Source organism: Mastigoproctus giganteus, chromosome 12 (assembly GCF_048544385.1).
Source record: "Mastigoproctus giganteus isolate SK-2022 chromosome 12, ASM4854438v1, whole genome shotgun sequence".
Taxonomy (NCBI): domain Eukaryota; kingdom Metazoa; phylum Arthropoda; class Arachnida; order Uropygi; family Thelyphonidae; genus Mastigoproctus; species Mastigoproctus giganteus.
Window position 1 is genome coordinate 143,865,759 of NC_143586.1, and position 22,616 is coordinate 143,888,374.

Genomic DNA, 22,616 nt, shown 5'->3' on the forward strand with positions numbered 1-22,616 from the left:
TAAATGTAATGTTGCTGCTAAGTTTATCTTACAGTGGAAAATTAAGAGTATACAAGATCAAGCGCTTGATTACCTCTTGTAACAGGGATGCTGATTTTTTTTTTTTTATCTCCTAGAACTAAAAATGAGTCGGACAGCAACTTCATTTGTAAATTATATTTGGGCAGGGGAAGGTTAAAGTGGCCCATTATTATGATGCTAGTTTGAGGCTTATGGACAGTAGTGATCCAGGTTATTACTTCATTAATGATGTATCAGTAGGTCCATGGGAAATATAAATATTATAAATTTGAAGCATAGAATCTTTAACTTGGATTAGTAGGAAATTCCTTCAAAGTTAAAGGTTTTAGAGTTGTACGTATTCAAAACTTTAATATTGGATTTTAAAATGGATATTATAAGATGTGAAACAAAGTTCTGGATCCGACCGGTCTACTACTCGGAACATTCCTATGTGGCCTTCCCTTCAAAAAATTTGTGCCCCCCCTGCGTTAAGCAAACAGTTGCATATTGGCAAAGAATAGTTATTGTTATTTGGTTTTTTTTTAGGAACATTAACAACTAAGGCCATATTGCTCCGGGAATATGCGGTGGTCATTCCCTGACCTTTCCGCATCCTCCGTATTTGGTGGTGACGGGCTCGAACTCCGGTCTATATCAAGAAGCGTGTGCTACGCACTGCTGCTCCTTCCCAACTGGCTACGGAGGCGCCTAGAATAGTTATATACATACGCAACTGTTTACGTGTTACTCGAAATAAGTCTAATCAGACATTAAACAATATATATAAACAACTATATAAAATAATGTACACCACTAAACAATATCTATTAAATATCAAGAGTACGTTTTAAGGCTACTTGCTGCTGGTGATAGTAGCATCAAAGGAAAACGCTAATCGATTATCCTTAATTACAATTACCGCATCCATTACTAACACACTCACGATAATTAATCAATCAGTCTTAGATAGAGTAAATTTATTACAGATATTGGCATTTAATTAATTATATTAATTTTCTACCGCTTGAATAATAAAATATTACACCGGCAGTTCCAAAATTACAGTTACAATCATGTTTGCATTTTTTTTTTTTTTTTTTTTTTTAACATAAATTTCTGGAACATACAAAACTCATAAGCTATAAAGGTGCACATTACAAGAGCAACGCCCTTGTGGGAGAAGAAGTGGATAGCATCAATGCACTTACTTAAAAGTCTGGATTCGATTCCCATTGTCAGCCAAAATTAAGAATTGCTTCGTGTTGCACCGGAAGGAACTGTAATGGGTTTCCTTTCCTTTTTCACGGCGTGGGCGAATTCCTGGGTCCCGAGCAAAGGGTACATGATTTTTTCCCGGAAACTCGAAGTTTTGATCTCTCAAGCATATCCAACTACAGAATACAGTCAATTAAAGGACACAATACAATGACGCTTGAAGGCATTAGCTGCCTCATTGTAAACAACCTAAATGCTCCTCTACCACCACCCATTCCTAATCTAACTCTGTATAGACCGCATCTCATTTGGTTTTCTCTTTTTGTAGAATGAAACAAAGACACCTAAAAGATTCAGTGCGGTGGGTAGCTATTGGCACAACGATGGTAAGACAGAAACAAACTGTAGTGGCCAGAGCCTTAACATGTCCAGAACAGTAATTTCAAGGTTATAATAACGAGATCAAGAGATAAATCCGAATTATTATTTTAACGGGACTAGAGCCAGTCGATCATATCCATGTATATGTGTATATTATGTCTGTAGAAGTGTGTTCACGGCTGATTTTCACGTTGTGTGGACTGAAAAATTCTGAATAACTAAAATTATAAAACCCTACTCCCACTCTTAAGATCGGCAAACTACAGTTCGACTAAACAGGACTTTAAAAATTCCTCCAGTCGTCGAAAGGAAAAATCAGAAGACAGAAGAGATGTTTCGACGGAAAGTTAAAAAAGTCGGTCACGAATTAACAATATTCCCGAGTGACTGCTTTCCAGCCCTAATAAGAGAATCCATAGTGCCCCTTCTCTTGTAGGAGGGAGATCCCGGAACTCCCTCCTACAAGAGAAGGGGCACTAGGAATGACAGGTAATTTCAAGGCAAACTGTACATAAAAGCTTCAAGGGAAGACTCTATGCAAAATGCCTAGAGTTTGTGTTCCTCCGCAGTAACAGAGCACAGCTTACTTGGTGAAAACAACATCGTCTCCAGAACCAAGACCAATTTTCCCTTTACAGATAATTCACGATTTAGCCTTGAAACTGATTCTTGCGCTCATCGGAACACGCTTTCATCCCTTTTACATTAGTAAAAGGGTTCACTATCATGGCGGAAGTCTTAAAGTCTAGGATAGACATTACGATTCGTTGCTCTTATCTCCATGATCTATTATCTATTTTCAGGAATCATGATTATGATTCCTGAAAATAGATGCACACTGTATTTATTTTTAAACTTAAAATGTGAGTCTTATAATGATGCTCTTTCACAAAAAAATATTCTAGAATGCCGTCAACCAAATACGGGCGAACAGTTTTCAAGATAAATTTCAGATTTTATGGTTGCGACTTAATTGTCTGATATCATTAACTTCTTTCATCGTACATACACAGTATTCCACTGACTCAACAGTTTCTCCTTTTGTCGCTGATTTTGAGGCGTATGTGGAAACAATTCCGCTTTAATTTTCCTAGCTGGGACAGAAATGCCGTGAAGCAGCTAATGAACTATTTCGTCATGAAATGATATGATTTGATGTCAAAATGATTCGCCAAATGTCAAACTGACTAAGAACGGTTCGCTGGTCACACCGACGACTTTACCACAATAGTACTCATATACTTATGCGTACTATTGTGGCATATATAGGGCCATCCAGGCATACATATATAGGGTCATCCAGGACTTCTACTAACGGGGACGGGTAGTCAAGCACCCGGATTTCCGAGTGGAAACTTTCATATTCTTTCCTCCAAAAAAACTTTAAGCTGTTCTAAAAAATATAGATCTCCCCAGTGGCATTACTGAAAGAAGGTCGGTAAATATTTCAATATACTCTCCCTTGCAAAGAATATATCTTCCCACAAACAACATTTATATAAACGCACTTGACACAGCCCTGACATATAAACACACATCAACCTACAGTTAGAGAGCCCAACGAGCCGGTCAGGTCAGTAACTATGCATTCTCGATGGATATAAGACCCAGATGATGATTCTAAACAAACAATGTATATCACATAGTCCAACTTGACGTGACTGTAGGAAGATGACGATTATATGTCATTGCATACAGCCTTACCAACATACTGACATATATTAAGATTAAAATATATACAATAAATGAAGATATAGGAGAAAAAAGCATGATCATGGCCTGAAGTAGCCGAGTGGTCAGGAGCGTGAGTGCAGTCAGTAATACACGCTCTTTGAGTGGATCGGGGATCAAGCCCGTGACTGCTAAATACGATTAACATTTGTATTGACGATTTATTGTAAACCTCACTGACCTGGTGGTCGTGCCAGAGTATAAATAAGGTATCTGAGGGTCCATCAATGATATCATAAAATGGAAAATTTACACAGAATAGCCTAACAATATCATCTGTGCCACTGCTTAACTCTACCAACTGTCACTCAGACTACACAGAGTATGAAACACAGAATATAAAAAGAAGCAACTGCATAATTGATAAAGGTGGAGTAAAACATCGCAAAAAGTCACTTGAAAAACACTACCTATTCCTAGTGAATCCTCATACCAGCTGTTGCAACGCAGCCGAGATGCTCAAAACAATAACATTAAGCAATTTTATACTAGTGTATACTGAGTGGCCACTATACAAGGCATCTTACAAGGTACACCTACCTAACAGCGAGCGAATCCACTCTACCCCCCCACTTTATAATCATTATTACAGAGTGGATTCATTGTGGCATGGATTCAAGGAGGTCAAAAGCGTGAAACAGGAGTGCTTTCGTCCATGTTAACTCAATTCTTTTCCACAATTGTTGCAAATTGAATGGTTGGTGATCCGTACGCTGAAGAGCTCGTTCCACCTCATTCCACAGGCGCTAAACTGGAATGAAATCTGGTGACTGGAGAAAATTGTTGTTGTTGTTATTTTGGTTTTTAGGAGCATTAGCAACTAAGGCCATATTGCTCCGGGATATGCGGTGGTCATTCCCTGACCTTTCCGCATCGTCCGTTTTTGGTGGTGATGGGTTCGAACCTCGGTCTAATCAAGAAGCGTGTGCTACGCACTGCTGCTCCTTCCCACCTGGCTACGGAGGCGCCGACTGGAGAAAAGCCATTGCGGTAGGCTCAATTCACTCTTGTTCTTGAAACTAGTTCGTACAATTCTGGACTCGTGCAGTCTCGTATTATCCTGTTGGAAGAACACATTCTCAGATGGATAACTGCAGCCATGAAGGGATGCACCTGTTCGGGAATAATTTCCAGAGAACAAGTAGTATCCAGATGTTGCTCCCTTAGTATCAAATGTTCCAATAGGCACCATGTAATGACTTCCAGCCTGCACTGTTGACAGCTAGCAGACTGGTCCAGGGAGTCATGCTCTTTATGTCATATTCTGATACTAGCGTGAAACAACAAGAAATGGGATTAGTAACAGCAGACGTTTTTCCCATCCTCTACTATCCAGCATTGGTGATTGATCCTAGGACAAAAAGATACGAACTGCAACTTTTTGTTTTTTTGCAAAGAGGAACGAAACATGGTTCGGTTGTCAGCTGTAATACTCCATCCGTGACAAGGTACGGCGAGTTATGGTTCTGGAATGCCTCTTTAATTATCTGTTGTCCTGGGTTGTTATTTCACAGACTGTAATAGCCTTTCTGTTATCTTGCAAGTCTTGTTAGTCTCTTTTGGCCGGATGGTATTTGTTTACTGGGCCAATATCAGTGCCCTGAGACACAAACGTAGGTGAAAATCTCAGCAGAATTGTAGTTTCAGAGATACTACACCGTGGCGTATAGCGCCGACTACAACGCCACGCATTCTTGTCTTACGTATCTTGTCACTAATATTCATACAATTTGGAAGTATTCTTGTTGTTTTTTACATAGGATTGGACATACACACTGACAAGATTTATGGAGCTGTGCTTTCTATGGGAACTGAAACTGAGGGTTCTTCTCGCTCATACTGGGCTCCTCGTAAGAGTTTGTGCTGACCTCATTATTGGAATCGGAATTGAAAACTGGACGCCGGCGCCTCTGTAGCCAGGTGGGCAGGAGCAGCAGTGCGTAGCACATGCTTCTTGATTAGACCCGGGTTTGAGCCCGTGCCCACCAAATACGGAGGATGCAGAAAGGTCAGGTAATGACCACCGCATATTTATTTATTTATTTATTAAATCAGTTTATTTCCCAAGAAACCTTGGGTCACCCTGGGACGGCTCTGTGCCAGAAGGGTGTGAATATTTACAGACTAAGGTGCGAGGAACACATGCACAACAAACAAGAGTACATGCGTGCTCGACCCGAGACATTTACAGGAATTAAATATACAATAATAAACAATATATACAGAAATATACAAAATATATAAAAAAAACAACAGTCTGTCATGTCCAGGAGCAGGGGAGTATTATAAGTTCATTATCTGGTAGCAGTTCTTGAGGATGTCCTTCCTGTAGGGCTTGTCTTCACAGAACCTATCAGGGTGGATCCTAAATTTATTGAAGATCCGAAGACAATTGGCTGGAAACATGTTCCTCGGGGAATCAATGTTTGACAGCATAAGACGTAGAGGGAGACAGGAGTCGGGGTGCTCCCCTCTTGCCCTCCTCGGGCCAGAGATTAATGTGGATACCGATGGAGCATCAATTCGCCTCGTTATAAGCCGTGCAAGCGTGAGGACATCTTTTGTCATGATGATATGTCTCCAGGGAGTGGTGCCCACATTTGCTTGTAGGATAGATTTGGAGATAGTTAGGGGGTGGCCTACCACCCTGTTCATCCATCTAAGCAACCAGTACTCTAAACTGAGATACTTCTGAAGGTATGAGGCAGGGGCAGATGACCAAATTTCTGAAGCATAGAGAGGAATCGGCGTAATACACCTCAGGATGTGCCGAACAAGCAGCGCTGGCTGATGAATACCAACGAGCTCTTGACGCACTGCCCAAAAAGCAGCGTACGTCTTCTGCCTCATCCTGGCAAAGTGAGGCTGAAAAGTGAGTCCAACATCCCAGGTGAGGCCAAGATCAGTATGAGAGGTCACCTTTTGCACCGGTTCCCCACTAACAAAGATTGGGATATCATTTTTGACTTTCTTCTTGGTTATCGTCAGTTGCGCTGATTTGGAAGGGCTCAGATGCAGCCCAATTGTGGCAAGATAACTTTCCAAGCTTAATATCTGCCTAGAAGCAATATGGCCTTAGTTACTAATGCTTCTAAAAACCACATAACAACAACAACAACTGGACGCCACTGTCCAGACTTTGTGTCTTTACGTTTCTTCACTGATCTTTTAACTTTACTTTTCTTGGGGATATCTCTTTCTTTCTTCCCCTACCTTTCTTTCCTCCATTTTACCTCACTTTTCATCAACTAACCTGTTCCGTTCAATGCATCTCCAGAATTTTCTAGAAAGTCCTGTGAGAGACCCTTCTAGGATAGTAGTTACTGGCGCGTCTCCAGATGGCTGGGGTTCGGAGGCAGGAGGCAGCCAATAATATAGCCACTCAGTGTATGTGCCTGCCTGCCTCTCTCTCTCTCTCTCTCTCTCTCTCATTTGAATGAAATAAAAAGGGCACAGAAATATTAGCCATGCCTGCAACAAAGAACAGAATTTCACAATTGCATCATCAATTTTTAAACAGTTAAAAACTTCGACTAGCTTAAGTTATAATCGCGAACGCACACAAACTACAAATCAGAATTAAAGCCACCTACCTGATTAGTTTTTGTAGAGTCCATACCACATTTTTCTGCTCTTTCCCGAGCCCGCCTCCATTCACACGAATTGGAGCAAATGACACACCCGCCTCTTACTAAAAGAAGGGGGGAAAATAATAATAAAACTTCTGAAATTCACTAAATTAATAGGAAAAAAAATTGAGAACTCTGCACAAAAAAACAACAGTCAATATATACACGATATTACTTTCATGAAAATAATACATACGAATTAGTAGATAGTAAAAGTTTCATAATTTTTGAAATAGCCGCCTAAAGAAGCTGAGCCTGTGCTCCCATTTGTCTGCTCATATGGGAAAATGTACGGATATACGTTGCTGTTTCGAAATTGCACGCTTAGTCAGTTTTTGGAAGACTGGATCGCATTTTATTTTATTTTTATTACTATTTTCTTTTTGCAAGTATTAACACGCGCTAGGATTTCATAATCTGGACAATTAACAAACATGAAATTTCATATATCTCTAGAAGACCTTGAGAAATTTTGTGAGAGAAAGTATTTTACTTATCATTGCATTTATTAAGTATTATATGATGCTGCCAAAATATTGAAATCTCAACCAATATAAAATTTGGTCGTCAAACGTCATTTGATTGTTTGCATATCTTATGGTAGGTTTCCTAACATAAGATATGAAAACAATCAAATGACGTTCACAGCAGAATCGCCTTCTTCAAGAGAAAGAGTATTATTTAATAGGCTAGAGTCTACCTCTATAAAAGCACATTTTCAGCTATACTCCGAAAGGATAAAACATTCTATGCGAAGAAGCTTAATATGAGTGGCTTTAACCCCAATGCATGCAATGTATCACGAGATTCTCCATTCAGGATCATGCCTCACAGTCACAAATTCCTTTGTTTAACTGCCTTACAGAACTATTTCATCAATCACTATCAACAGACAACAGCTGATAAACCCTATTAATAGTTTGGCACCCTCTGCAGTTACTTGCGCCGATAGAGTACCACAGCTTCTGGTAAAGTCTTAGTCCCATCATAATTGCACCCCTTAGATCTTCAATATCTTGCCACAACATATCTTTCCTGCTTTGGTGTTGTTTACAGTTTTAGGCGCATCAGCAACTTGGGCCATATTGCGTTTATATATTTAAGTCTGTAAATTGCATGTGTTCTGAGGTCGACTTGCCTGTTTGCTAGACGAAAAGCCGAGTTTTCAGTAAGAAAAACCGTGTTACTCTCTCCTGAAACAAACTAACTCAGTTATATTGTGAAAACTGCCCATAAAAATTCATCACGTCATCAACGACGGATTCTAATCAGGCCGCTCTCCACACACAAAACTGCCAACTCCTCGAACATGTTTTGGCCAATCTTCCCCGTCTCAAGTGTTCTAAAACTTTTTGAAAGGATAATTCTTATTTTTATCCAACAGATTCTCCAGAACCAGCCATTACAAATTCATTACGCCAGCAGAGGAAGATTAAAACAACAAACCTTGTGAAGCAGTTGGTTTATGCACGGTTACCGCATGAACATCATTTCTACTACCCAAAGTAGTATGAATGCATTTGTTTAATTACATCTCATATTGTGAATACCTTCACAACGAGTGGCCGATGTACTGCACGGCTTTGAATAAGTAACGCTTCACCAGTGGAGAAGACTAATGTTACTTATTCTGTGCGGATACCACCACCCCCAGATGGCACAGTTCGAAGCTTGTTGGCTTACTCATCGGTGGGTGGGCAGGTACCCTGTTGTTGCAGTAGTGACAATCCAGTTATGTCCACAACCAAGTCCACAATATGAGAGATGCTTGTGATGTACGTGCAGTAACCATGCATAAACTAACTCTCTCATACGCTTAGACATTTAGTCAAGAAATATTTTTAGATTAAACTATGCACACCATCAATCATCTCTCATATTGTGGACTTATACTTCATTGTCACTATTGCAACAACAGGATACCTGCCTACCCACCGATGAGTAAGCCAACGAGCTTAAACGTTGCCGTCTGGGTGGTGGTATCAGCACAGAATAAGTAACATTAGTCTTCTCCACTGGTGAAGCGTTACTTATTCAAAGCAGTGCAATACCTCGGACACTCGTTGTGAAGGTATTCACAATATGAGATATAATTAAACGATGCATTCATACTACCTGGGTAGTAGAAATGATGTACGGCCAGTAACCATGCATAAACCAACTCTTTCATACTCTAAGGCATTTAAGTCAAGAAATATTTTTAGAACAACCCTTATTTTGTTGTAGATGTTGCGATCCCAGAAGATTCGTCCTGGAAAAAAAAAAATATATATATATATCATGAAACGATTCTTCGGTCTGCTCCGACTCCAATCTCTAGCACTGAATGTTACTGACTCTTTGAAACTTGTTTCCTATTTTCTTTGTTTCATTTATTTTTTTTTTCTCTCCTTTCATTTGTATAATTCTTAACTATTTTACTTTATTTGATATTTATAATCTGTAAACCTAATTTTTATTGTTAATCTCAGGCTTCCTTCTGGTCGTGAAGGGCTTACACGACAGTACCGTTCAATTTCTCTCGTTGTGCAATAAAGAGTATTTACCATATTTGTCGGCTTATAAGACGCACTCTAATTTTGGAAAGGTAAATTTAAGAAAAAAAACTTGTGAAAAAAAATTTATTGTTAATACAATGGAAATTTAAAAATTCAATAAAAATAACACCCAAAAGCCAATAAAGAAAGGTATAGGATTATTACTCTTATTCAACTTCAGATTCATTACTGATTTTATTATCATTATCCTCAACATCATCAATCATTATTATCATCATCCTCCTCCTCACTAGTATCACTATTACTCTCATACAATAAATGGTCTTCAGTGCCATCTACTGCATTACTTATACCACATTTTTTAAAGGACTTTGCCACAATTTCATCTTAACATAATGCCATGACGTCAGTACCCATTCACACACTTGTGCTATTGACGGACGTTTCATCCTTCCCGTAGGCGTCGTATCATGGTTCCCCCTCTATCATCCATTTATTCCATTGCTCCTGCATGTTATTCTTGAATGACATTGATGCTTACATCTAACGGCTGTAACTGGCTGGTCCGAAATTTCGTTCTGCTACTCTGTTCCGTGTTCTTTGGCATATTGTACTACTTTTAGCTTAAATCCAATAGTATAATTTTGCTTTCTTGATGCGCCTACCATTGATTAGGGCTTAAATATATAACTAGAATTCACTTGTTACTCCAACAGCAGCCTGGTAATTACTGAAAAGTGTACTAACATATAGTAGCTAACTATCCGTTAACTACTATACTTTAACTCCCGATTTTGCGCATGTGCTGTATTGCCACTTTTGGCTTCTAAGACACGGGGAAATTTAAGATATTTATAAGGGAAAAAAAGTGCGTCTTATAAGCCGACAAATACGGTATTTATTTATTCCAGATGCATATAAAACTTGATATTTGCTTGTTGAAACTTTAATACGAAGCCATCCTCCTGCGCACCACACATACCTGCTTCTCTGCTTATACAAACTGAATGAGCAAGCATGCCCGAGCAAATCATTAACTATGTACTTCCATATGTCTCGCACGTGCGGGCTTGAAGATGCGCTCAGTCACTGTCTTTCAGTTTCTGGTTCAAAAGTTTAACTATTTTTACGTGAGTCGAATGAAAACGAAATTTCGATTATTTAAATTTAAGCATGGTTATGGGTATAAATTTAGAGATTGGTAATAATGCTTCTACTGCACAACAGAGCACGTTGCTTTCCTGTATGAGCGACGACTGATGCGTAACAGTAGAGACAACATGACGTTCACAGACAGCAGAGTCCAAAAAAGCGTAATTGAACGTTATTTTTTATCCCAGAAAACGTTTCTCCAGGAGAAATTCACCGGTGCATAAAAAATGTGTGTCAACAACTTTATTGAACAATATGTTCTTGAGTGTACGAATGAGCAAATCGTTACCGTGAAAAAAAAAATAAAAATAAAATAAAGCTCTGAAAATAACCTGGTCCAGGAAAATTTCACATAGTTGTCACAGAAGAAAATGTAGCCTTAGCAGATAACGTCACAGAGCAGATTAGTATAGAATAGGTGCGGCCAGAGAGCTGAATATCGGTCAGGAGCCTGGCTACACCATCATTTACGAAATATTAGAGTACAGGAAGGTCTGCACGAGATGAGTTCCTAACTGTCTAAAAAGATGAACAGAAACGTTTTCACTGGTAACCAAACTGCATGCTAAGAGATTAGGGAAAAAACTCCATCGAATTCAATGGCAATCACCATTTAGGTGTACCAAGAACATAGCATCTTTTAACTGCATGTATAACTCCAGTGACAAAAGTTTGAAACCACTTACCTAAGGCGATATAAAGAGGAAGAAAATGGCGTCTTGGATCGCATAATGATCGTATTGCAGATACTTTGAACAGAGGAGAAAGAGAGGCAGATGCAGTGAAAATATCATCACACTCAAAGATATTAAGACTTTCGAAAGTAATGATGCAGTGAAAATATCATCACACTCAAAGATATTAAGACTTTTGAAAGATTATGCTCATGCTGTTCTTCGACTCAAGATTATCGATAAATCCTCAAAATTGATATGTGCATCAAAAATAAGAGATCCGGTGTCTGACGGAAAAGTGTCATTTTGCTACACGGCAAGGCGCAATCACAGACGGCTCAACCAACCATCCAGCTACAGTATTGAAATTGACCTTCGCACAGTCCGGACATCGCCAGTTTTTTTTTTTTTTTTTCAAAAGACTTAACAGCAGAATATAAAAAACTGGTGTTCAGATGGGATAAATGTCTAAACTACAGTAAAGAATGCGCAAACACATACAAAAAAAATCGTTTTCATTTGACTCATCCTTGTATTATATTCATAATAGCAGTTCCAAAACAGGGATCTATGAATCCCCTGGAGTACAGAAGTACTCACCAGCAGTGCATGAAAAATAATGACGATAACAATGGCGTATATTTAAACAATTATATATGTGATATAAAGTAAATTTTCTATTGCGCAACAAGTAGAAATACACTGGCTCTAACATTCATTCTGGCGCGCACACCTGGTGGGACATGGGCCTGCCCCACTGACCAGAGGGGTCACCTCCTCTATCGACCCCTTACTTCCTGTTTCCTCCACTCCCCGCCTTCAGTCTCTCCCCTACTCTGTTCACTTTCACAGCATAACCCCACACAGTCTAAATTTAAATTTAAAACTTTGACCTGGGGTCACCTTCCCTATTGGCTTCATATTTCTGACTTTCCCCCTGTCTTCAGTCTCCCCCCTACTCTGCCTAAACACCAGCGAACGCCCCATACAGTGTCAAAATTAAAAAAAAAAAAAAAAAAAAAATGTCAAAATTCCAACTGCATACGAAAACTCCTTTCGGCCAACATTTCAGCGACTACTTCCAATACTATTAAATTATTATTTAATTAATTTTTTTTTTTTTTTAGGTCCTTGCGCCACTGAAATCTCAGGAAATTAGGTGGCAGGATCTGCCAGAGTAAATATCTAAATACTGGTGTACCATGTCTTCCTCTGGAAGCCATAGTGTGGACAACGTTGGGCCCCAGCAGGGGTCTAGCGGCTAAATGACCAAAAGAACGATACACGACACTACACTACACTCACTCACAAAATCCATACACTTTTAAATCTCTGGCCTTTACAGTGAACTGTTACACCTACAATGAAAGCAACGCAGAGATGGAGGAAACCCCTGGGGCTGTTAGACACAAACACACTATACACTATGGCGCGCGCACAGGTGCCTAGTGCTTTGATTCATTGTAATGACTAGAGTATCGAGAAAAACAACAAACAAGATAATTTATAGTTCTACCCACTGCATGCTCCCACCATAGGAGTGAGCAGTGGGAAGCCTAATCTGTGATCTGAAGCCGCCATTTTTTTTTTTTTTTCTCCTTATTACAATAGAAAAGAAATCAGCTAACAGTCCCGTTCACTATATCTGCTGCAGTTATAGGTATTTACAAATACACCACTTTTTGGTTCTGTGCCAAGTACTAAGGTGATGGACACAAAATCGATAGATCAAGGAGTACATCTACCCTATAAGGTTTGTAACTTTGATATAATATAGCTTTTTTTTTTAAGTGCTGTATTCTGACAGATCATTCTGTGAAATGTGGTAAAGCTGGATAATGAACTGGCTATTAGCATTTCGCGAAATATGTAAAGTATTTTGTTGAGCTGCAAAGTTACGTTTAACTAGGACAATTGTGGTTTTTGAGAATGTATAAACAGGTATAGGGTACAGTCAAAAACTCATCCAACGATGCCATTGTGACTAATATCGTGATGAAGGCCAAACTTTTATTCCGAACAGTAATAGAAAGAAACCCCATACGAATAGAAACAATGCACGTATGGAAACCAAAGTAAAGGAAGCAAAGTCCTCTGCAGGAGGGTAGAAATAACAATAATGAGAAATCTGAAGCTTCTCCAGCTGAAAGAACTACTTGTATTTAGTTCAGAGAAGGTTGAAAGTCCGAACGATGAAAGATGGTTCAGATATAAACTCTTCACGACTGCCATGGACAAACAGTAACAATACTGTGTTGCTTGGAACAACTGACGCGAAATCTCACACAGAAGAAAAAGAAACAAATATTTATAAAGTATCATAATTGTTCCTCAAAAACTCATAAAAAGATGTCCTTTAAGAAGTTCAAGCACAAGAAGTGAAGAATTAAGTATTCTGAACGCTCTCAACGAACGGAGTAATTTTTATCCGAACAGTGTTTTCTTGTAGAGGAGATACATCTGGAAAACGAAAAGAAGATGCATCTCCTCTATTTTCTTTTCCACTAGTGACGTTCTCCTTAGTTGCTCTGTCTTACATACGGCTGTTTTGCGATTTCGACAGAGGGGGCTGCTGTATGTGGAATAAATTTTAACTTTTTAAAGAAATTCATATAAATTATCTTCTTATTTCAACTTGATCGAATTGGTATGGAACCGCCAATTCTTTAGTGGGGAGTCAATATTACTAATCATTGTGCATTTCTAAGGTGACCTTTACCAAACACACATCAAATACTCGGAAAGCTCTAGCCTCAATAACAACAGGAGATAAGAATAAATATTGGAATAAGAAACACTCGGTCCAATAGCTGTTAGAATATATGACCGCTTCTATCATTTTAAAATTTTAGTAACATTATATCTGTGTTAATCTGAGTAAACTTAGAACTGTACTGTATGAAATTAAAGTTCACTTTATGCTTAAGAACCTCGAAAATAGTATAAACCTAGCTTTGTATGCATTAGAAGGATTCTTCAAGAAATACAAAATAGGTCTTTCTTTTTTTGAAAAATTATCATTATTAGCTAACTTACTCACTCTGAATGACTGATTCCGTTGTTCAATTCCCGTCACAGACTGAAGGAATTTTCTACAAATTTGTCCCCCCCCCCACACACACACATTCGGAGCTACAGTAGCCTTAGCTCTTAGCAATTGAGCCAGTCTCAATGACTAAGAGCTTTTTCTCACGTAGAATGGCATAAACTGCAACCATTATCAAACCACTGCAGGATGGAAGCCTCCTCAATGATACACGTTGAGGAATATGGACCAAAATTTGCCACGCTGGTCCAATGCGGGTTGGCAGATCGACTGTATTTGGCAGTCAAGGGCTGCTCAAAGTGGTCAGGGGCGGGTGTGCTACTGCACTCCCGCTCCTGACCACTCGGCTTGATGCTAAAACACTTCATGGCGTTCTCTAAATGATACACACGAACTTCGTCAGTAGAGAAAAAAGTTATTATATAAAACAATGGTTAGACAACATCTTGATACAGGCTTGAAAATGTTATTTTTTATCAAAAATGTGGGTCCGTTGCTATTTGTTATTTTTTTGGTTTTTGGAGCATTAGCAACTAAGGCCATATTGCTCCGGGAATATGCGGTGGCCATTCCGCATCCTCCGTATTTGGTGGTGACGGGCTCGAACCCCGGTCTAATCAAGAAGCGTGTGCTACGCACGGCTCTACTTCCCATCCTGCTACGGAGGCGCCGGGGCCCGTTGCAGAGGGTACGTTAATGAGCGACAAGACTGCTTAAGGACAAAAGGGTATTCTTCTCAAGAGACACTTCAGTTGTATAAGTTACAGTATCTGGAAAAAGGCACCTGCGGGGTTGACTGATCAAAGTGTTTAAGGCTTTATAAAGGTTTAGTAAATTAAACCAAGGGTATCTTTACAGTTAACGTGAGATATATATCACGTTAACTGTAAAGATACCCTTGATTTAGTTTACTAAACCTTTATAAAGAACAGATATTCGAAATTTTCCCTTTAGTCAAAGAATGATTGTTAAAATAAATTCTCGCCTACTCTTGTGGAAGTCGGAAGTTTATCTATATTTACGAATTGAAAAGTACTTCAAAAAAATGGTAAAGGAAGTGAAGAAGGTGACAATGGTTACAAGCCGTTTCCTCACCCCCCCCTCCCATTTTTGGTTGTTACTACATAAGATTTTTTCCTCACATAAATAAATTTCCTGTTTACAGCGCAGGACGCGCTGTAAACAGGAAATTTATTTATGTGAGGACGGCTACACAGCGTCGGAGTTTACAAAATAAAGAACAGTAAAGGGGTTTGACATCCAGTACTGTACTGGATAACTTTATAAAAAAAAAAAAAAAAAATTGTGTTTGCCTGAAAAAATTCAGAGGAAATTCTATAAATCATTGATATGCTGTTTATTACTTTTATCAAGTGCAGAAGTAGTAAATTTCTAGGAATCAAAATTTATCTTTAACATATCCATCATTACCAGTTCAATTGCCTATAGCTAATTAAACAATATGTTTGGACCTTCATTTTCCAAAAAGCCTACACAACGTGCTAAACAGAACAAGACTGCAGGTGATAGGAAAAATATTCCAAAAAAAAAAAAAAATTCATTCGTCCTTTCGTAAGATTTTTTTTAACCTTCCTCTGGATTTAAAAAGAAGAACAGACACTTCTCCCAGTATAGCAAAAACAAATAACTTAGCAGCCTTGAATATGAATGATTTCCAGAACGATAGAATCTCGCAAAAGATCTTCTGCATCGCGTAGTTGGTTTTCCAGTCGACAGCTTTCCAGATAAAAATATTCGACATAGTTATTTATCTGAAGATAAGAAGTCACGTTTTCTGTTTCTTTGCATCATCTGCACTGGGTTGTATTTTAACTGAATACACTCCATATATTCAAAGCGGAAATTGGTACTCAGACAGCAAATGATTCTCGTGCATTACTACTGTTCTTTTTCTAAATCGAGGTATACAATCGGAATTTCTCGCCTCAGACTGCTACAGAACAGAAGACAGGCATTTCGATAGTATTCTCAAGTGTCTATTTTTTGAAACAATTTTATTTCCATAACTATCTACAGAAGATAAAATAAAAATTAAGAGAAATAATAAAACATTTTTACAATACCTATTAAAAACAAAATTTTAAATCTGGCTATTGTTCGTATTCGAACTGAATTTATTTGGAAAGATAATATTAAATTCTTCCAATCACATGCTAAGCCGTGAGCAATGCAGCAAATAATAAAACAAGACGATTTACTACTAACTACCCGTAGGTGTTTGGATAACCCAAACATGTCCAACAACTACATACCTCTGTAGGCCAACGACTTGGCAACATTCTAAAATCTTATTGAGTATAGAGGGACAGTTCAAGGTCATTTGCCTCTTTTTTATTATGCACTACCGACCAGGTTTAGAGTTCATCATCCAGTTGAAAGTAATTAGTAATACATATTACTCACGGCTAAATTTACCTTCCTTGAGGCAAACTCATAAAAGGCTATCGTAACTGGAATCGCTTCTGTGAAGATTGCTTGATCCTAAGCACAGATGACAGAATAAAAATCCCATCCTTAATCTATAATGCCTTGAGATTAACGCAAATTTGAAAGTTTCAATAGTGATTATGCCACTAATCATTTTGCTACTACTAATACCATACACCCTCCGTGTCTATTTTATTCGGCACAACTATACTATTCATGAAATGGGGAGCTTTCTACAGTAATGCGATATAAAACAGGTGAGCATATGCGCAGGGATGCTGCCCTTATGCAACTCATTACCAGAATAGGCAAGATTTAAGGGCCGTTTTCATGGCATGATAGTTAGTGCCACACGCGCCGGTATGAGTAAAAGATAAAGTGTTCATTGTCTAATTTCCCCGGGTGTTTGCCCCATCTCCGCATTGTATACTCCGTATCACAGTACTCTGTAAAAGCCAGAGGTTTCAAAAAGTGTAAGTTTGTAGTAGTAGTAGTAGCATGTGATGCAAGAAAGCAAATGTATGAGCTTATGCAGCATCAGCCAAAAAAAAAAAAAAAATCACACCATTCCCTTCAAATGCCTGTCCAGTTCCTCCTTAAATTTATTCAACCTATCAACTTCCACAACGACAGATGGAAGTTTGTTCCAGCAATTAACCACCCGCTGGCTAAAGGCAAATTTCCGCACATCTAATCTACATCTGTCTTTTCTTAATTTGAATTTATGCCCCCTTAGGTTGGTAATCTGAACAAGTGGGAGGATCCCATCAGAATTCAGCGTGCTGAACCCATTCAAGGCCTTATACACCTCAATCAGATCACCGCGCAGGTGCCTAGTCTCCAGCCACTGCAATTTGCAGAACTTAAGCCTCTCTTGATAAGAGGATCCCTTCATTCCCCTCACCAATCTTGTTGCCCTTCTCTGTACACGCTGAAGTAAATCTACATCCTTCCTAAAATGAGGCCTCCAGACCTGTACGTAGTACTCAAGGCGTGGCCTGACCATTGCTTTATACAGAGGGATAATCACCTCCTTTTCCCTGCTAGCAAAATTCCTATATATCATTGACAAAACCCCATGACCTGCCCTGGCAGCCTGTCTGCATTGCTCAGAAAACTTCATATCTGACTGCACAATTACTCCCAGGTCTTTTTCATTTTCTACCATCTTAAGTGTAGTACCACACAGTTGGTACGTTTCTCTGGGGTTACTTCTACCCATATGCAGTACTTTGCATTTGTCAAGGTTAAACTTCAGTTGCCACTTCTTAGCCCATCTGCCCAAATTATCTAGATCCTGTTGCAGTAGCACACTGCCATTACTATCATTAACAACCCTGCCAACCTTTGTGTCATCTGCAAACTTCGACACTAAGCCTGATATACCTTCATCAATATCACTGATAAATATACAAAACAACAGTGGACCCAACACCGAACCCTGTGGGACTCCACTAATAACATTAGTCCAAGAAGAGCAGCACCCATTGATTACCACCCTCTGTCTTCTCCCACTTAACCATCCTTTTATCCATTGTAGCAACTTACCCTTAATACCATTCTGCTCCAATTTGTACAATAGTCTTCCATGCGCAACAGTGTCAAAAGCTTTCCTGAAATCCAAATATATGATATCAAAATTATTTTTTGCATCCAGTTCCTTTGTAACCACATCATAATATCCTATCAAATTTGTCAGACAAGACTTTCCCTTAACTTTCCCATGCTGTGTCTGAATTATTGCTGCAGTCTTGTCTAGATTATCCTGCAATGCATCTTTAACCAGCGACTCCATTATTTTACCCGGAACAGAAGTTAAACTAACTGGTCTGTAATTACTCGTGTCACCCTTCGATCCCCCTTTGTGAATTGGGGATACATTTGCACATCTCCAGTCCGTGGGAACCTCCCCTGAGTCCAAGGATGCTCTCATAATTATGGCTAAGGGTTTGCTTAGTTGCTTTGCCGCCTCCTTTAATATAACTGGATAGATCCCATCCACCCCAGGTGCTTTTCTTACGTTTAACTTCAATAGTTTCTCTTCCACTTTGCTCTCAGTTATTACAAAATTATTAAGTATCCTGCTACAATTTGATAATCTTCTGCCATTTTCAAACCTTAATAATTCCTCACGTGTGAATGTAGATGCAAAATACTCATTCAGTTTGTTTGCTATCTGAGCAGGATCATCAACATTGTGTTGTGTCATGTTACTTTATGTTGTTCCTCTGACCATTTAGCCGTTGGGCCCCTGGTGTAACCGCCATTGCCCATCCTTAATCACGTGGAGGCAGGTCAGCCAGTAGAGGGATCGCTTTTACTCTGGCACGCCCTGCCACCTAATTTCCCAAGATTTCAGTGGCAAGTGCCTATACGTAACAAAAAAAAAAAAAAAAAAACAGAAAGAAAAGAAAACGTGCAAGAAGTTAGAGTAGGGTTGAAGACTGAAGGAGGGAGGAACAGAAGTATGAGGATGATATGGAAAGCAACCCCAAAAAGTCAGTGGGGACAAGCTCCACCAGATGAAACAAAGGGAAAAGGGGGTAGGAATAAAGATACCACACTAGGTAGCATGGTTCAGCCGACCGGGCTAGCCGGGTGGGTAAAGCCTGGCAACCCACAGGTCGCAGGTTCGAATCCGCAGCGGGCTTGGATCAAAGTACTGCAAAAACCTTGGGAGGTGCATTATGGCCACAGAAGCCGATGCGCCAACAACTGAAAAAAAAAAAAAAAAAAAAAAAAGCATGGTTCAAAGAGCCAAAAGGCGCTGGCAGCAAAGCTGCAAGTTATCGCTGTTGGTAATTTTTAGTCCATTCCAGGAAATGTCAAGTCTGGTAGTGCGGTCAAACTTGGGAAGTAGGTCAAGTCCAGGAGAAGAACGCGTGCCAGGTTGATTTCTTCAGGTTCCATAGCTTCTTCCGATCCTAACTCTAGTCAGCTCGTTATCACAGTCAGGGTTCTTCTTCTGGAAAAGAGGTCCTGCACAAATCTAGTAAAAATCAAAAAAGTAGTCTTTTGTGTCCAGGTGTTGTTCCTGGTCTTTTGGTATGTAGGTTCAACTTGCAATAAATATCCCTCATAGATCCTCATAAAGTGGGCAATGGTACATAAGATGTGCCCAACTTTCCGGCTCACCACAGTTAGTGTGGGTTCCCATGGGATCCAAATGAAGCAAGTTTTTTTGCTCTTGAGCGGTTTGTGGCCCGTGAGTAAGAATGTAGGAAAGAGTCCTGGGTAGAACCAGGGTGGCGACTTTGGGTAGACTTTGTCGATGCGAGGAAGGAACCTCCTTGTAACTTCTCCTTTGTGGGAATTCATCCACCTATTCTGCCATACTTGGTAGGTGTTCCATTAGGCGTGCGTTTTCCATTTTCTTGCCATTTGCCGGCTCAATTGCGTGTCCCGAAAATGCCATGGTGATCCCTTTTGAGATATAATACAACAAGCCGCATCTAACTATTTGTAGGTCTAGCTGGAGGGCCTCCGCCAACACCTGGATCGATTCGGGGATTCTTTTGTTAGTAGCCACCATATGGCAGCAGCATATAATATATCTGGAAGGAATGTGGTCTTATAGTAGAGTAATAGGGTCCGTTTATTCAGACCCCAGTCCCTGCGTGTGACCCGAGCAACTATGGCTGAATAATCCCTAATTTTGATTCTAAGCTGTTTAAGGTGGGGCTGGAATGTCAGGTTATTGTCGATGATGCCTAGGTATGAGTATCAAGCTGGTCTTCTGCTGATGAAAGCTTACCACAGTGATTGAAAGCTGGTCTGTGTTGATGAAAAGCCCTGCAGGGATGCAAGGCTTTTCATCAACACAGACAAGCTTTCAGTCCCTGTGGTAAGCTTTCAACGCACTCAGTTTTCAAAGAATTCAGTTCATGCCACGACGAATCTAGGCTGTTCTGAGAGCTAAAAGGGGGAGGGGAGACCTACTCGCTATTAGGTAGGTAACCCTAATAAAGTGACCTCAGTGAACAGTAAGAGCTTTTTATCCTAGCACTTTCTATATTAAACATTTGCCACTGTTATTTGTTCAAACCATTTGGCTTGTTACAATTAAATACTGTAGTTGCTTATCTCCTTATGTTTTTAACTCATCCAAGAAAAACTGCATCAATATTATCAATATTCAGAAAGGAGTGATATATTTGGAGGACCCCTCTCCAACTTTTTTTTTTTTTTTTAGCTATAAGTACCCCTCGCTAATCGCAAGGGTTAGAAACTGTATTTAGGCCATATTGCGCCGTATATATTGTCTGTAAACTGTGTGTGTGTGTGTGTGTGTGTGTGTGTGTGTGTGTGTGTGTGTGTGTGTGTGTGTGTGTGTGTGCCGTGGTCAATTTGCTGTCTGGTGCTGGAAAACCCCCAGTTTCCGGGAAAAAAACGATGGTACTCTCGCCTGAGATCGACTAAATCAGCCACGTTGTGAAAAAGACCCATAAAAATTCAATGACCTTCACATCATTGACGGAATTCGAACTCGGGTCTTTCCCACCCCGCTTGGGGAGGACGGTGATTATACCAACCATGCTACACACGAGGGCGAGATTAGGGGGTAGCAAACAGCAACACTTTAAACGGCATGTACATACTTAAAATAATGACAAAATGAGAGTTATATTACAGGCCAGTTAGAAAATAAAACAATTATTAAACAGCATAAATAGGAAAAATTCGTAATGTAAATTGTACGTACTTTCTAGTTATCAAAAAAAAAAACCATATATGAGGCTCAAAACGTAGGGAGATAAGGGTGATTTGTTTGACGGGAGTTGATGCTGAGACAGTAAGTAGACGCAACTAAAGCTTGATGAAGTAGAGGTAGAAATCTACTTCAAGAATTGTGCAACTGAAAGATGCTTATCTTTATAATTTATTGAAGTTCTCCATAACAGTGTTTCCTAACCTGTAGGCCGGGGGAACTGACAATAAAACAGCTGTTTTTTGGGCAGGCAACATCCCCATTAACAGTGATGGGAGATATAGGAATGCCGAGTTTGCTGAAATAAAAAGTATCGATATTGTGGATAAGTAAAATATTTCAATAGTATGATATCATATTTTTTTAGATCTACATTAACGGAAAATCTGAATGATTATGCAATATTATTTTTTGAAAGAAACTTAGCTGAAACTTCAGATTTTTCAGAACTGATTTGGAGCAAGCAAACGAGGCGAGATCGAATAAATTGAATTTTAATAGTTAATAATTTATTATTTTAATATGTTGCTTATGTTAGCATATAAATAGAACAGCAATATGTTTATCTGTTGTTCATTATAAGAATTTTAACAAACTAATTTTTTTTTAAATTACATAATACACGCTGTTTGTTTATGAAATGTGAAAATTTTATTGAAACATAGAAATTGCTAGTGTTGGTAAGTTCATCCATTCTTATTATAGCCTACCCTAACATACTGGCTTGGTATTCGGTACGGAACATGGGTTTTTTTTTTTTTTTTTGTTTTGTTTGCCAACTGCACCGCACTTCTCTTATTCGGCCTAATATCTACTTTTTGTTGATTAAAATAGTTTATTGGTACGTATGAAAAATTTTAGCTTAACGATTGTTATCCATTAATTCTTCCTAGAATGATGAGACACTCAGGTAACCGGAAAATTAGGTAATAAATATAATTTTTTAAGAAAAATCATCATTAAGGTTTGCTTGTTTTCGACTGCGCCCAGCCCAGCTAAAGCATTTTTAGCTGGGCGCAGTTGAAACTCAGCTCATTATGTCTAAATTGGTTGGCTGTCCTGTTTTCAGGATGAAATCAGAAACAAAACAAAAAAAAAAAAAAAAAAAACCAAACTGACCAACTCGCTCAT

At 39.1% G+C, this 22,616-nt stretch overlaps 1 protein-coding gene across 3 annotated transcripts in view; it reads right to left on the reverse strand.

Moving 5' to 3' along the window:
* kmr (pleckstrin homology domain-containing family A member kramer) overlaps window positions 1–22,616 on the reverse strand; it is a 666,551-nt gene that overhangs the window by 555,173 nt on the left and 88,762 nt on the right. For all 3 annotated transcript variants that reach the window (XM_090386565.1, XM_090386564.1, XM_090386566.1), the window contains exon 2: window positions 6,924–7,021. The gene's annotated coding sequence lies outside the window, so the exon portion shown is untranslated. The remainder of the gene's footprint in view (window positions 1–6,923; window positions 7,022–22,616) is intronic.